Source organism: Panthera pardus, unplaced genomic scaffold (assembly GCF_024362965.1).
Source record: "Panthera pardus isolate Hobbes unplaced genomic scaffold, ASM2436296v1 HiC_scaffold_21, whole genome shotgun sequence".
Taxonomy (NCBI): domain Eukaryota; kingdom Metazoa; phylum Chordata; class Mammalia; order Carnivora; family Felidae; genus Panthera; species Panthera pardus.
In genome coordinates, this window is record NW_026526777.1 from 54,895,928 (window position 1) to 54,912,423 (window position 16,496).

At 42.2% G+C, this 16,496-nt stretch overlaps 1 protein-coding gene across 2 annotated transcripts in view; it reads left to right on the forward strand.

The window, feature by feature from the left end:
- Positions 1-313: 313 nt before the first annotated feature.
- The window catches only part of VAMP4 (vesicle associated membrane protein 4), a 41,263-nt gene continuing 25,080 nt past the window's right edge, over positions 314-16,496 (forward strand). The window contains exon 1 of one of the 2 annotated variants that reach the window (XM_019424762.2): positions 314-445. The gene's annotated coding sequence lies outside the window, so the exon portion shown is untranslated. Of the gene's footprint in view, positions 446-13,828; positions 14,016-16,496 lie in introns of those variants that run through there. The other variant, XM_019424752.2, reaches the window with a different exon arrangement.

Genomic DNA, 16,496 nt, shown 5'->3' on the forward strand with positions numbered 1-16,496 from the left:
TTGCTATATAGATAGACTCTCAACCAAGTAGCAATCATGCTAGGATGGGTCCCGTTAATTTATTTGGAAGCCTTTGGTAAGTGCTTTCAAATGTGGAAGTAGATGAGATGAATGCCCTCTCAGGTGGGGTGCTCACAGTAAAACCCTGACTGACAACGACTCCCGTGACAGTGACATCAGTGCCCTTACAGGCGAACCACAGCCTCCACGTCATCCTAACTGAGCCGCTCGCGGCCCCCACAGGTCACAGGGGAGATGCGGTATAGACGTGTAAGTGGTGTCAGGCAGAGACTTGTTTGCTTCTCTTTCCCAGTGCGGCCCCACTACAGCGTCATCATGTTTGACGTAGACAGTAAGGACCCAACACTGGGGATGAGTTGTCCGCCGCCGGCTTTTGTGGACCAGCCTTTCCTGCAGAAGGTCAAAAGCATCTTGACTCCCGAAGGTAGGAAGACAAAGGTTGGGGAGGGAGGAGGGGTGGGTCCTTTAAATTTGTTTTTCTTTTCAAATGAAAAATGCTCATGTCAGAAGTGTGTAGCTTGATGAATTTTCCTAAATTGAATACACCCACTCTTGGGCACCAAACACGGAACATTTCCAGAAGTCCAGAAAGTCATCTTTCGTCCTTCCAGTAACTCATCCTCCTCTCAGGGATAACAACTCTCCTAACTTAAGCCAGCACGGCTTAGTTTTGCCCATTTTTGGTTTTTGTATAAATGGAATCTTACAGAATATATTCTTTGATTTCTTTCATTAACATGATGTTTGTGAGAATCACCCATAGTGTCGTGTTTAAGTTGTACCTTATATTGCTGTGCAGTGTCATTGTGTGGCCATACCACATTCATTATTCACTTCTCCATTCTGCTGTTGGTATTTCGATTGTTTCCTTTTGGGGGCTTTTATAAGTAGTCCCTGCCCTGCTGTGAAGCCCAGATTCCTCTACCTCTGCCCCCAGGAGGAACCTGCACGTTTGGGAAGGTTTATGTTTGCCAGGAGCATGAGGCACGTGCCTCCCCGCCCCTCAGAGCCTGCACTGGCGACCTGGCCTCTCCAGACACTGGGCCTGGTCCAGGTCCACATCCCTTCTGCCTTGGCTGTGGGTGGCTGGGGCGCAGTGTGCACCCAGGTTGCTTGCGGAAGGCAGTTTGGGCCCTCCAGGCCTGGGGAGTTTAGGGTGGTCTCAGACCACCTGCCAAGCCTGCAGCCCCGAGAGAGCCCACCAGCCACCACAAATCTTTCTCAGGGAGCTGCTCTCAACAGGCAGCAGTCAGTCTCCCATTGGACTGGCCGCCAATGGGGGCCGCTTGGGGCTTACCAGTAATCAGGTCTCCAGGGGTCTCTTGTTGAACACTGCCCCAGGCGGTGGCCCTGAAGTCTAGAAGTCCTCTAGCTTTCCCTTTAGGCGAGTGTGCACACTGGAGTAGGCTGCATCTGGGATTTATCCACATACCTGTGGCCGGGACAGCCTGCTCCCCTGTCGCCTCTCCACACAGTTGCCCTCCTCCTGGCTTCTGGCTGCCCATGCACAGCCACCTGCTGAGCCTCGTGAGCGCAGGGATCCCAGCCGAAAAAGGCCTTCTGAGACAGCAGCTGGAAATGGAGGGCAGACAGCCCAATTTGGGGTTAGCTGCCTGACGGCATTGCTGGCTTCTCCACCACCCAGTGGTGCTACGTGTGTCCCACTATTCACAATAGCTAAGAGGTGAAGCAGCCCAAATATCCACCGATGTGCAAATGCATAAAGAAAATGTGCTATTTACATACAGTAGAATACTAATCATCCTTTAAAGTGAATGAAATCTTGACATATGCTACAACATGGATAATGTTTGAGGATGTTGTGCTAAGTGAAATAAGCCAGTCACAAAAAGACAGGTACTATAGGATTCCACTTGAGTGGGGTATATGAAGTAGTCAAATTCTTAGAAACAGAAAGTAGAACTGTCATTGCCAAGGTTTTGAGAGAGAGGGAAATGGGGAGTTGTTCAGTGGCCATAGAGTTTTAGTTTTACATAAAGTTTTAGAGATCTGTTGTAATGTGGCTATTGCTAACACTACTGAACTGTACACTTTCAAATAGTTAAGAGGGGGGCCCTGGGTGGCTCAGTCAGCCAGTTAAGTGTCCAACTCTCGATTTCAGCTCAGGTCATGATTTCAGGGTTCATGGGATAGAACTCCATGTTGGGCTGTACACTGACTGCCCGGAGCCTGCTTAAGATTCACTCTTTCCCTCTCTCTCTGCCCATCCCCCCGCCCCAAATATAAATAAACATAAAAAAGTGGTTAAGAGGGACAGCACCTGGCTGGCTCATTCAGTAGAGCATGTGACTCTTGATCTCAGGGTTATGAGCTTGAGCCCCTTGTTGGGCGTAGAGCTTACTTAAAAAAACTTTTTTTAAAAATCAGGAAATTAAATACACACATGCATACACACACATACTAAACTTACCTGCCTAAGAGCCTTTGTTCTTGCTGCTTTTTGCATGACTGATTCCTTCTCATATTTCTGGTTTCAGCCTAAATGTTACCCCACCCCCACCCCACCCTGGAAAAATCCCCCCCCCGACAGCCCTATCTTTTGAAATAGCCACTTGTTTGTTCTTTTCAAAACATTTATCACAACATATAATTTATTTCTGCCTTTCTTTCCTGCTATACTATAAAGTCTGAAGACAGCAGCTGTGCTTATATTTAAGGCACACAATTTAATTTAGTAAGAGATATACAATAAACGTTCAGTATACTTTTTGTGAGTGAACAAATGAGTCTGTATAAGCTGGGAATAATAACATGGGATTGCCGTGAGAATCAGATGCAGTAACATATTGGCAGAGGGCCTAGCACATACCTCTAGTTTCTAGGGACAGACATTTTTATTGTCCCAGATGACCTTTCAAGTCTGATCTAACTCCAGGCTTCTCAGGGATGGTACAGGACCCTGGGCAAGGCAAGTATGTGCATGTTAGTAAGCAGAACCCCTGTATTCTAGTCAGTAAGAGCAACCTTACCAAAAAGTAGGATTTTTCATGCCTGGGACAAACAGGTACAGAAGTAGTTGTTTGTTTTTTGCTCAGAACTCATGATATCCTTAGGGCCATCCATGCCTTATGGGAGAGGGTGGAATACTTAAAACAGGAGTTCTGAATCTGGGGACCCTTGAGGACCCATGAATAGAATTCAGAGGGTCTGTGGACTTCGATGGGGAAAAAATTATATCTTTATTTCCACTAACCTCTAACAAATTTAGCATTTCCTTCAACTATAGACGGAGACCCCTCTCCACAAAAGTAAACCCTGTCAGTAGTACTAGCTGTACCTGTGATTTTATTACCAATTGGAATCACTAAGATTTTTGTATCACATTACAATCATAGATATCTTGAAATATACTCATATGTGGAATTAAGGTACAAAACAGATGAACAAGAGAAGGCAAGCAAAAATGATATAAAAACAGAGAAGGAGACAAACCACAAAAGACTCTTAAATACAGAGAACAAACTGAAGGTTATTGTCAGGGTGTTGGGTGGGGGGTTGCGCACTTGTTGGGAGAGCACTGGGTGTTATATGTAAGTGATGAATCACTAAATTCGTTCCTGAAATCATTACTACGCTATATGTTAACTAACTTGGATTTAAATTAAAAAATAATAAATTATTTAAAAAACAAAAATAGATATCTTTAAATATTGTTTATGCTCGTTACTAATTCAAAATCATGGTAGATGTTGAGTATGACACTAGATTTTGTGGTTTAAGGAGTTAATAAAGCACATACCTTAGTGTATCAGAAATTTTACTTTTAAAAGATTTTATAGCATTATAAATTGCCTTGCTTTGCAATTCTGTGTAGTTTATTATTTAAAAAAAATTTTTTTTTAATGTTTATTTATTTTTGGGAGAGAGAGCACAAGCAGGGGAGGGGCAGAGAGAGAGGGAGACACAGAATCCGAAGCAGGCTCCAGGCTCTGAGCTGTCAGCACAGAGCCTGATGCGGGGATCTAACTCACGAACTGTGAGGTCATGACCTGAGCTGAAGTCGGATGCTCAACCAACTGAGCCACCCAGGTGCCGCTGTGTATTTTATTTTGATGCATTTAGAAATGTTACTGTGATAAGAGGTCCCTAGACTTGACCAGATTGGCAACGGTTCTTGGTGCACAATGCCTGTCACTTAACAGGAGCATTGTGAATGTTTCTTCGTGGTTAAGAGAATTTCTCCTATGCTTTTGTTACTGCTTTGAATCTATAATTATGCAAAGAATAAACCAGAAAGGCTTGCTTGGTCCTTAGCGAAAACCTGATTACATTCTTTTAGAAAAACGTTGTTAGAGATTTATTATTTCACTTTAACTTTTCATTCTCTGAAGAAAGTTTGAAATACATCTATTAAAGGTGTTTGGATGATATAATTCCATTCCTTCTACAGAACTGTTCATGTATACTTGTGACCATAGCATCTAAAAAATTTTTTTTTTTTTTTACATTTTATTTATTTTTGATAGAGACAGAGCACAAGTCGGGGAGGGGCAGAGAGAGAGGGAGACACAGAATCCGAAGCAGGCTCCAGGCTCGAGCTGTCAGCACAGAGCCTGACGCAGGGCTCGAACTCACAAACCACAAGATCATGACCTGAGCCGAAGTCGGACGTTTAACCAACTGAGCCACCCAGGCGCCCCAATGACCATAGCATCTAAAGTGGGGAACTGTGATTTGTGATATTACTTTAACTCAGTGAAGTGTGACTGTGATTCTAAGACCCAGCTTTTCAAGGATCATGTCTTAAGCTTAGAAATGAGTGTGAGCAGTGATGCAGAATTTTCTTTGCTTAAAAGAAAAAGATTAAAAATGAAAATAATATTCACAACTCTAATAAAGGAAAATAGGAATGATAAATGCATATATATCATACATATAGAGGTTTAGATATACCCTACGTACAGATAGAAATATGAAGTAAAAGGAGATTCTTCTTGTCTAAGAAATCTGTGATCTATGGCAGAAGGGGAGCTGGTTCAAGGATCTCTGATTAAACGTGCCTTCATTGCCAGAAGAAACCAGAATCCTCTTCTCACGCTCGCTCTCCCCCAGTCAGAAGCCATGAAAAGTGATGACTTCTGAGTACTGAGGTGTGTCTGGGAGGACCTAAGAAACTCTCCCGTTTAGAAAACCCTCTCTACTTTCTTGCATAGTTGCTAGCAAATGAGCTTATCCCTTTACAGTACTTTAAGCGCAGCTTAGATAAAGTTCCCTTTCAGGTATGATGCAGTAAATTGAGACAGACCATTGCTCCCTCTAACAATTAATAGAAAACCAGATAAATACCAAAAACATCTCTATGAAGCAGTCAGAAGACTGTTTAAGCAGGAAGACAGAAAGGGCCAAGATTCCAGAGAAGGAACTGCGAAAAGGTGGTCTGCGTTTGCCCTGGAGACGCTTACAGATTTCGGGTGCAGGGAAAGCTCCTGAGCAAGCATCTGGGCTTTGCCTGGGCCGAGGACTGTTGTGGGGACAAAACAAACAAGCAAACCAGTGACACTTTGGGGTTTCCCAGGACCAGAAAGACAAAACTGCAATCTTAGAGAGCCAGGATCTCAGGGAGAAGGAAACAGTAATGAATTGAGGGACTCAGATATTTTTCTCCTCAAAATTTTGCTGAATTCTAAAGCTGTTTTGGGGTGGGAGGCTGAGATGATCAAACCACTGTTTTTCAGAGGCTTTTTGCTTAGCATCTTTATCAGCAGAGATGAGAGTGAATCTTCGTTAGAAGATTTTGGAGGATAATATCACATACATACACAATATTTCTTACATTCAGTATTTTATATTCCATTTTTAATACTCAATTATTTTATACTCAATAATCAGTACTGAATATCAAAAACTATTAGGTTGGGTGCCTGGGTGGCTCAGTTGATTGAGCATCTGACTCTTGATTTTGGCTCCAGTCATGATCTCATGGTCATGGGATTGAGCCCTGCATGGGGATATGTGCTGGGCGAAGAGCCTGCTTGAGATTCCCTTCCTCCCTCCCTCCCTCCCTCCCTCCTCCCAAATGCATGTGCTCTCTCTCAAAAAAAAAAAAGAAAAAGAAACAAACACAACTATTAGGTATGCCAAGATAAGAGTCTTATGACCAAAAACCAAGAGAAAAATAGACAATAGAATCCAGCCCATAACTAATCCAGGATTAGATTAACAGACAAGGACTCTGATTAAAATGTTCATAAAAATAGATGAAACACGGACAATTTCACTGGAGACTTAGAATCTACTTTTTAATGGAAATTCTGGAACCAAAAATACAGGAACTGAAGTGAAGGGGGCCTGGGAAATGAGGAAGCAGGAAATCTGTCTGTGCCCATGGCTGCTGCCATTGCTTTGGGGCATATGCCTCAGCTGCAGCTCTGGAGCCCTGTTGTCAGTGCCAGAGCCCTAAGAACTAGTGCAGACTCAGAGGATTTATACACACATTTTAAAAAACCAAACTTCTATTTTTTTTTTTTAATTAAAAAAAATTTTTAATGTTTATTTTTGAGAGGGAGAGAATGCGAGTTGGGGAGACGCAGAGGGAGAGGGGGACAGAGAATCTGAAACTGGCTCTGTGCTGACCACAGAGATGGAGAGCTCAAATTCAAGAACCATGAGATCAAGACCTGAGCCGAAGTCAGATGCTTAACTGACTCAGCCACCCAGGCACCCCAAAAGACCAAACTTTTAAAATAGAAGTTCATACACTTGTCTTCAAGAATATACTGTTGAGGCACCTGGCTGGCTCTGTTGGAAGAGCTCTCGGGGTCCTGAGTTCAAGCCCCACTTCGGGTGTAGAGATTACTTAAATAAATAAAACTTAAAAAAAAAAAGAGTATACTGTGTTGCAGTAAATAGGTTCCAGAACATAAAGATGCATTCTTTTTTCAAGAATAATATCTCAAGAATTCTCCAAATAATTCTAAGCACAAGTATGTTTTCAAGTATACTATCATGACATTTTAGAAAGTAATTGGAAAACTTATTGCTCTATCTATGAAGGATGGGGACAGGGGTTCAGTGACTGCCAAAGAATTTCCTTAAAACATTCCATAAGGATGGTTATCATTGAGTTTGATCCCAGACAGATATCCTATAGTTAATCCCATATGCCATGTTCCAGTCCTGGGACTGCTTAACATTAAAGTATACATTCCAAGCAGATGTGATGAATTCAGAGTCACAGAAAAGATACTGTGAATTTTTCTGTTAATTCTTTTTTTTTTTTCTTTTCAAGTGGGGAGAGTTGGATGCTCAATAAACTCAAACAACAAGCATAAGTAGAGCCAGAAGGAAAACTGCTTTATTATTTTTTTTAATGTTTGTTTATTTGAGAGAGAGACAGAGCATGAGCAGGGGAGGGGCAGAGAGAGGGGGAAACACAGTCTGAATCAGGTCCAGGCTCTGAGCTGTCAGCACAGAGCCGGATGCGGGGCTCGAACTCACAAACCTTGAGATTATGACCCGAGCCAAAGTCAGACGCCCAACTGACTAAGCCACCCAGGCACCCCAAAACTGATTTATTATTAATGATGAAAAATAGACATGCAATCTACCACAACATAGGGGAAAATTGGATAGGATATGGCAAGCTATGGATGATTCAGAAAGTTGTTTTCTAGTTAATGCTAATTAAAATTAAAGTATTTTGTTTGTTTACACTTTATAAGTAAGATACAAAGATAAAGTGTCTCCAAGAAATGCATTTTGAAATGCCAATGAAGTTCAAGTGTAACTTGACTTGAATAATGAGCTGAAATGACTGTGGAATCCCAAAATCAATATTTATTTAAATATTTAAAGGCAATGATATTGACTAAGGTTTAAAGTAATCACGTTGCCTCTGTTTCATTTCTTGATTTTATTTTTATGAGTCACAAACTTACATTGCTCATATTCTTTTTTCCCCTCCTGTTACCTTGAAATGCCAAAAGAAAATCAGTGCCAATAGGCCAGACTCTTGCTAGTCAAGCTATAATAACAATGAAACAGTTCAGAGAAAAGCAAATCTGTAAAAATGGAAAAACTCTATATTGTTTATAAGGTGACAAGAATGTATAAATATTGTTTTACTAAGAGCTTGTGATATTCTTAGAAGATAATAAGGAGGCAGAGATTACTCCTTGTTTGCTGCCTGGGAAATGAAACTGGTATTGAAAGTTAGTGACCGTGAAGTCATGCAGCAGGTTAAGTGCTTGTAGGATCCCCATGCCCTGGGAATGCTAAAACTTTTCTCTAACTATCACTTCTCTTATTTTCTTCTTTCTTGCATCTTTTTGCTCCTTCAAAAGCAAACTTTAAAAAGCATAACCCACTCAATAAATTCATTGTGTGCTTGTACTGTGCAAGATATGATGGAGGATAAAAAGGAATCTAAGTCCACATCCTTGATTTAAAGGAGCAGTCAAAATGACCATTCTAGCCTGGATCTTCTCAGCTGCTGAGCCATCCTTTTGTTCACTGTGTTAAGTTCCAAAACTTCTCCATTTTCTTTACACTCCCAACTATAACACTGCTTCCTTGACCCTTCACATTGACTCTTGAGTTTTACTGAACATTTCTAGGTGATGAGTTTCCCTAACTTCTTCTCTTTTCCATTTCAAAATTTCTCTGTATCTTTATCAGTCACTTCCTTTCTTCTTGCCTCCAAGAAAGGATTCTCTCTCCATCCTGCCCAGAACATACCTCTGGTACTCTTCTAACCCTGATCCTCCCACCTCTGCAAGGGACATCACCCATCCTTATTTCTGTTTTGATTTTGCATTACAGTCTCACTCTCTTTGTGGCTCCTTACTCCCCATTCCTATGTATAACTTGGTCATTTCTGATAGTACCTTGATTGTGCTGCTGCTCGAACTGCAATTTAGTGTGCCATTTCCCTTTACAATTAAATTTCTTGGAAGTGGAATCTATAATCTGCAATTCCACTAAAAAATAACTCTTACAAGATGCATTCCACATCCACAATGTTACTGAAATACTTCTTGAAAATCAATAATGTTCTGTGAGTCAGCAAATCTAATGGCTTTTTCTAGCCTTCATTCCCACTTTCCTCCACCCCCCACCAATTTCTCTGAAGTCTTTTTATTTTTTTTATTTTAGAGAGAGAGATAGAGAACGTGCGTGAGCTGGGGAGAGGGGCCCGGGGGAGAGAGACAATCTTGAGCAGGCTCTGCACTGAGCCCCAGCACAGGGCTCAATCCCACCACCCTGGGATCATGACCTGAGCCAAAATCAAGAGTTGCATGCTCAACTGACTGAGCCACCCAAGCACCCCTGAAGTTTTTATTATTTTTTTAACGGGGTTTTTAAGTTTTTTTTTATTATTATTAATCTCTACACCTAATGTGGGGCTCAAACTCACCACCCTGAGATCTAGAGTCCATGCTCTTCCAACAGCCATCCAGGCACCCATGAAGTTTGATGCTAATAACCCTTCCTCTTTCTTTGACACTGCCCTGTCTTGTCACGTCTGCTGCTCCAACCGCTTCTCATGGACTGCTCTCCCTATCTCTAACGTCTACCTTCTCCTAAGTGCCCTTTCCCTTAAATACATTCTTCCTTGGATTCTTCTTCGTAGAGATAATAGTTGAAGCCGAGGAGTCCCATGCTCTGGGAATTATAAACAATTTAAGCAGTGCAATTTATAATAAAGACACTGGGGCACTCCAACCAACAGATTCATTTTCAGATACAAGGTCTTGGCCCTAGTTCAAAGATTAGTGAGTAAATGTATGATGATAACCTTTGAGTCAAAATAAAAAGATTAAAGTATATCTGCTTTTTAAAATCCTTACCACTTTAACTGACTTTTTTAAATGTTTGTTTATTTTTGAGAGAGCAAGTGAGTGGTGGAGCAGCAGAGAGAGAGGATCCCAAGTAGGCTCTGCACTGTGGGCCTCAAACCCACAAATCATGAGATCATGACCTGAACTGAAGTTGGATACTTAACCGACTGAGCCACCCAGGTGCCTCCTGACTTTTTAAATTAACCAATGAACATCTGGTCTCAATTTCAGTGGGAAAGAGAATCTCTCCTGTAGTATACAAATGGTACAAAATACCACACAATGAGAAAAGGTTTCCTTTCTGTGTTAGTCCGTTGAGGTTGTTAAAATACCACAGACCAGATGGCTTAAACAACAGAAATTTTCTAGAGGCTAAACGTCCAAAACCACAGTGCCGTCAGGATTGGTTTCTGGTGAGACCTCTCTTCCTGACCTTTTCATCTGGCTTGCAAGCCACTTTCTCAATGTGGCCTCACATGGCCTCATCTCCATGCCCACACACACATGGACACCAGCCCTATCAGATTAGGGCGTCACCCTTATGACCAACGTCATTTAAACCTTATTATCTACCTAAGGCCCGGTTTCTACATACAGTCACATTGTGGGTTAGGGCTTCAGCGTATGAATTGGGAGGGGTTCGGGAGGACACAATTCATGCCAAATTCCATGCCAGATTCTCAGCCCTTCTGGGTTCTTTTGTATGTGATGCTCAAATGGAAGCAGAGTCCATGTACTGTTCTGCACCTTTTCTCACTTTACGGTAACATACAGAGAGGCACCTGCACGGCTCAGTTGGTTAAGCGTCTAACTCTTGATTTTGGCTCAGGTCATGATCTCACAATAATGCCGAGCCTGCTTTGGATCCTCTCTCTCCCTTTCTCTCTGCTCCTCCCCCACTCATGCTCACGTGTTCTCTCTCCCTGTCTCTCTAAATAAATAAATAAATAAAATAAAATAAAATATTTTAAAACCACATAGAGATATTCTAAGTGAGTGCATGTATATCTACTTCAGTTTAATCACTATATACTGTTACCTTAAATGGATATTCCAAACTTATTTCCTATTGCTGGACAGTTAAAGCTTCTTTTTTTTTCCCATGCTTGTTGCAAAAATCCTTTGAAGAATATTCTTAGAAAATGCCTTTATACAACTTGGGTAAGTATATCAGTGGGATAAATTTTAGAAATAGAATTGTTAGGTCAAAAGGAACTTAATATAATTTTTGACGTGTTTTACCACCCTGAACTTAAAAAAATTTGTACCAATTTATACTTCCACCAAGTGTTGAAGAAAGCTTGTTCTTCCCACCTCCCACACCACAATACCGCATGTACACATCTCCATCACTTTGTTGTCAAACTTTTTAATCTTTGCCATTGAGCTAGCAAAAGGATCAAATTTTCAAATTAGACTCAGAAATCAGAGATCTTACCATTTTAAACTCTACTAATTTCAAAGATACCACTGACCAAGAGGCACAAAATAGGGAGAGGTTCAGGACTCAGTGCTGTTTCCCAGGTCCTTTCTTCCTGCGTTGGGTGCACCTCTGCCTAAGATCATAGATGTGGTTTCTAAATAAGGTATGTAGTCACCTCAGTTACGCAGAAGCAACCAACTCAGTTTTGGAACATCTCCATTACATGCTGAGTTACATAAATTACATGATATTTTCCAGTCATGCACCTCAAATCCACAGATTTCGGGGGTGTTTACCATAAACAGTCCCAGCCCAGGAATATCTTACTGAAGGAATTCCATACATATCAACTCTCCTTACTAGCAAATACTATTAGTTTGTTTGTCAGGAGGTCTGTTATTCCATATTTCTAAGAATTACATGCTTGCTTGCTTTTCTAGGGGTATTCCTCTATAAGGGGAGAGGATGTATTGCAGATCTGCTGCTAAATTCCTTCCTTCCCGGTCAGTGATAGATGAAAAATGGTATTTGATTTACATTTTGGCTGATTTTGAACAGTTGTTCACATGCTTAGAATTGTTTTGTACTTTTTTTTCTGCCTTATGGGAACAGAGACAACAACAACAAAATATTGAAACCTGCAAAGTAGATGAATCAGTGACAATTACTTTAGCAGACTTAAGAAACAAGAATCCTAAGCAGGCCATGAAGCAACCTGATTTACACGGCTAAACCCTGCATAAATAAGGCTCGGGAATTAGAAGTGCTAGGTAACTCTGAGCATGATGTGAGCTAAAAACAGGAGGAATAATAGAAAGTTTAAGAATCAATCAGATGCTCAGGGGCACCTGGGTGGCTCAGTCGGTTAGGCCTTCCACTCTTGAATTGGGCTCTGGTCTTGATCTAAGGGTCATGAGTTCAGGCGCTTTGTGTTCCGCTGGGTGGGAAGCCTACTTCAAGAAAATAAATATATCAGATGAAAGAGAAATTATAAGAAAATTGGAAGATGAACATCTGAATAATTAATTGAAGCTCAAGAAAGAGAAAATAGGGTAAAAATAACCAAATAATTCAAGTTGGTGAGCCTGGAACCCTGTTCTGACCTTACATCCAGTGCTGTTTATATCCTTTCAGGCTTACTGGTATATCTGATGCATAGTAACTGTAAAGTGACATTTTCTACCCTTTCCAAAATATAGGGGAGAGTCAAAGGGACTTTGTTCAGGTGATTAAGGGGTGGGACTGGCATTACCCCTCCCCTAAGCAATCTTACCAAAATGGTTGGCAGAACTAAAGAATTATGGTTAAAACAAAAAGAATTAGTTATACAAGTTACACAGTGAGGTGCTCCTACAGCTCAATCACACTCTTAAGTTGTGTAAGTAAGAAAGGCTGATGCTGTAAGTGCCTCAGACTCTAACTGGCTAAGGCACCAAAGGAAGGAGACACCCCATAACAAGCAGATTTACAGACGTAAAATCACCTGTGGAAGAAGGAAATAACTTTTGGGTCATCTGTGGGGTCTAGGGTAGTGTCACCATTATGCCTAAGCAGAGAAACTGTAAGAAGCTTTCCTTCTAGGTGGGTGGTGTCTTTCCAAGTCAGCCTGGGTCTGAGTAGTAAACTCACAGCGAGTCTAACGCCAGGTTTTCAGAAACTTCAACTGACAACCCACGGCTGTTTCTCAGCATCCCAGGATGATTGAATCAGAATCTCAAAGTAGTGTTTGGGCATTGTAGTTTTTAAAGCTTTCCAGGTGATTGAACTTTAGATAATCAGAGTCATCCCAGCCAGGGCATCTTCCAGTTAGGTACGTTTTAACTGGAAAATGCCTGCAACGCTGTATCAACAAGGGACCCACACGTATTAAGTGAAAAAGATGCGTAATGCACAAATGATCGGGGTGGGGGAATGAGTAAAACAGTCCAGCAGCGGCGTGTGTGGGAGGAATGGCTAAGTGAAACAAGGGACCGTAAAAGCATAGTCTGGAATGGTTTTGGATTACTATGCCCACCTAATTCAGGCTTGGAAGTTTAAATATGATACTGAGGGGGTGAAGGGGAAGGGTGAAAAGAACAGTGGACAGGCCATACAAGGGTGATTTCCTACCTGAAACCTGAAGGCTCCGGTGTCTGGACCTAGTTATTTTAGGTTAAAAAGAATACAGGGGAAAGAGCACTGAGTCCTCGTCCCAAATCTGCCCAAACTAGCTTGCAGCCGCAAGTAAATCTAGACCAGAGATTCCTAACGTCTAAAATGAGGTGGGATTCGCAACCCTCAATATCTCCCTGCTAGTCTAATTGCAACGATAAACAAGGGGTCACTTAGAGCTTCCGGAAAGGCCCGGACAATCCGAAGTAGTTCCGGGGCTGCGAACCATCCCCCTTGTTTTCTACTCGGTTTCTTTAGCCAAGGGTGATGGGCTGCGCCTAAAGCCTCTCCTAAAAGCCTCTTCCACCCCAGTCCCGGGCTTGTACAGCGCGCGCCCTGAGGGACTTCTCCCAGCTTCCTCCGCCTCCCCTGGAGGCGCTCCACTCACTCGATTCCTTCGACCATCTCTGCCGCCTGGGCCCGCCCCCTCGCCCGGCGCCAGGCCGCGGAGCGCCGATCGGCTCGATGAGCGGGGGCGCAGCTGCGGCGGAGCGGCCGACGCCGAGTCCGCGTCCACAGTCTCCCCCTCCCCGTTTTCTTTCTGCGCTTCCCACTCCTTCCCCCGCCCTCCCATTGCTGTCGGCCCCGGAGAGCTGCCCGGAGCTCCCCGGGAGACTCAGGTACTGGCGCCGGCCCTCTCGACGGGAGGGGCTGATGTGAGGAGGAAGGAAACGGAGACGACGCCCCTGTTCCGCCGCGTCCCAACGTCCGCGTTGGGCGGCGAGACCCGCCTGGGGCGGGGGTGGGGGGTCGGGGAGGGACCCCCGACTGGGGAAAGGCTGGATTCGGGCCAGGTGTCGTGGAGGAGGACGACCTGGACGGGGGTGTGCGGGAGAGGGGGAGAAGAATGGCAATTGAAGGGTGCTCTGGGAGATGGAACAGTGGAGGGCGTGGGGAGGGTTTGAGAAGAGTGGGAGGCACCCTGGAATGTGAGTGGGTATCTTGGGGTAGAAAGGACCAGAGTTAGGAGCAGATGTCGGAGGACGAGGCCTGGTGCGACAATTGGGGTGGAGGGGGGGCGGGGGACCGAGCTACTTGCTGGAGGGGATGGATTTGTTTCATTATTTAAAGTCAAGGGAGAAAGCGCCAACGCTGCTGGCGTGTTTTATAACGTCCAGGTGACGTGAATCATTACAGTTTGATAGTTTTTGTAACATCTCCAAGCTGTGTCCAAGTCACATATTTCCGTGAAACTGCACCAGTCAAGACTGTTGATGGAGATAAGGAAGAGGAGTCAGAAGGGAATGGAGGCGGGGAAAAGGGAACCCTCTGCCCAGATTCAAGCTTTGTGTGAAATGAAATACATAGGGGTTTTTGTTCTGTGCCTAAAGCAAAAAAGAGGCCAACGTTTGCTAAACAAGTTAGAGGTGTATTACATGTAAAGACATTGAATAGAAAACTGCTGCCTCTTAAAAAATATATATACACGAAATTGTAAACGTATGGTCATGACATAAGCATATGGTGATGTGACATTTTTAGAGTGAATTGTGTATTGCTCTTCCACTCTCAGTGTGAAATGCATGATGAAAGCTCTCTTATTTACATATTTACCCAGACACAAATCCCTGAATTCATGTGTAATTTTTGCAGGGAAAGTGTAGGTAGAAATATATGCCTGATTTCTGAGCATTCTTTATTTCTACTAGTTATTTGACACAAATCATCAGTTGCATAGTTAATCTTGCCTGATGCTTTGCTGATGGCTTTTCTGTTGTCAGACACTTTTCTTGTCTCCGTGAGGTGGTCCTTGGATTATAGGACCTGATTATGGTGTTTGCTCATCATTAAACTTGTAGCTTTACTGTAAATTTCATAAAGATGTAAGTCTGCCTGTTTGGGGGGTATTAAAGAAGCACCTTTGTTGGGTTTAAAATATAAATAACATACAGGTATAATTAAAAGCTCAGATTTTTCACTTGCTTCCTGTTTTTTCCTGGAGTCTGTAATATTTCTGTGTGAATGAATTATTCTGAAATCAAAGTATGAGGAATAAAATGGGCCAGATGTACATGACAGAAATATTGTGGGATGAACTCTAGAACTGTTACTTAGGTAGCAAGAATTTGATTTTTGTTACAAGTGATTAGATTTCTGATTTAGAAGCATTTCTTATCAAAGAAAAGTGTATCAATTTGTTTTGATAGGACACTACCTTAAAATATTACTTTTACTTGGTTTATGAAACTGGACTCTGGGCTTGTATATGTTAACTAGCAAACTGATGCCTAATTAAAGATCTTAGAGGTGATTTCTTATGGAAGGGGAAAGAGGGCTGCTGGGTTGTTTATAGGGAAGTGGTCTTTCTAGAACAGAACTGTGTAACTTGATAGGCAGCTAATTGAATAAATATTAAAAGTGATCATGCATAGCCATCGGTTAATTTGGGTCTATGTGTCTGCTGTTTCAATTGGTAGAGGGAATATTACTTACTTTTCCCAAATTAAATTCTCTTTTAGCTTCTTAGTGCCTACATTAAAGGAGTATCACATAGACTAAAAGAAAACACGTGTAAATCACTGAGCACAGTGCATACCACATAGTAAAAGATTCAGTACTTTAGCTAGTAGCTATTCTCATTTTTTATCCATCTTCTAATCCAAGAAACTGAAAACTCATGTTTGCATGTCAGCTTTTTCTCCAGAAATTTTGAATAAGCTGCATACTCAAGCATTTTCTTGGAAAACCACAATGCATATTAGCATATGAAAAGCTGTGAAACTTTCTGTAGGAAAAAAAGAAAACCAAAACCAAAGAAAACCAATAACAACAACCAAAAAAAACCCTTCAAAACAGCATCCTGGCTCTGTTTAACACAGTATTTAATAAACATCCCTTTTCTTAGAGCCTAGTTCTGTGCTTTAGAATAGGGTGTTATAATTTACAGAATGTTTTTGCATGAATTATCTGATTGACCGTGCCAACTCCATGCAGAAGCCTAGAAATCACTATTTCACACTTGAAACGGAATCATGGTTTAATCAACTAACTAAAAATTAGAGAACTAGGAGTGTTCTGTCTTCTAATTCCAGGTTAAACTCTTAAAGCATTTAATGCCTCATTTTCTCCAAATTTCCCCCACTCCTAGGCAATCTGCTCTT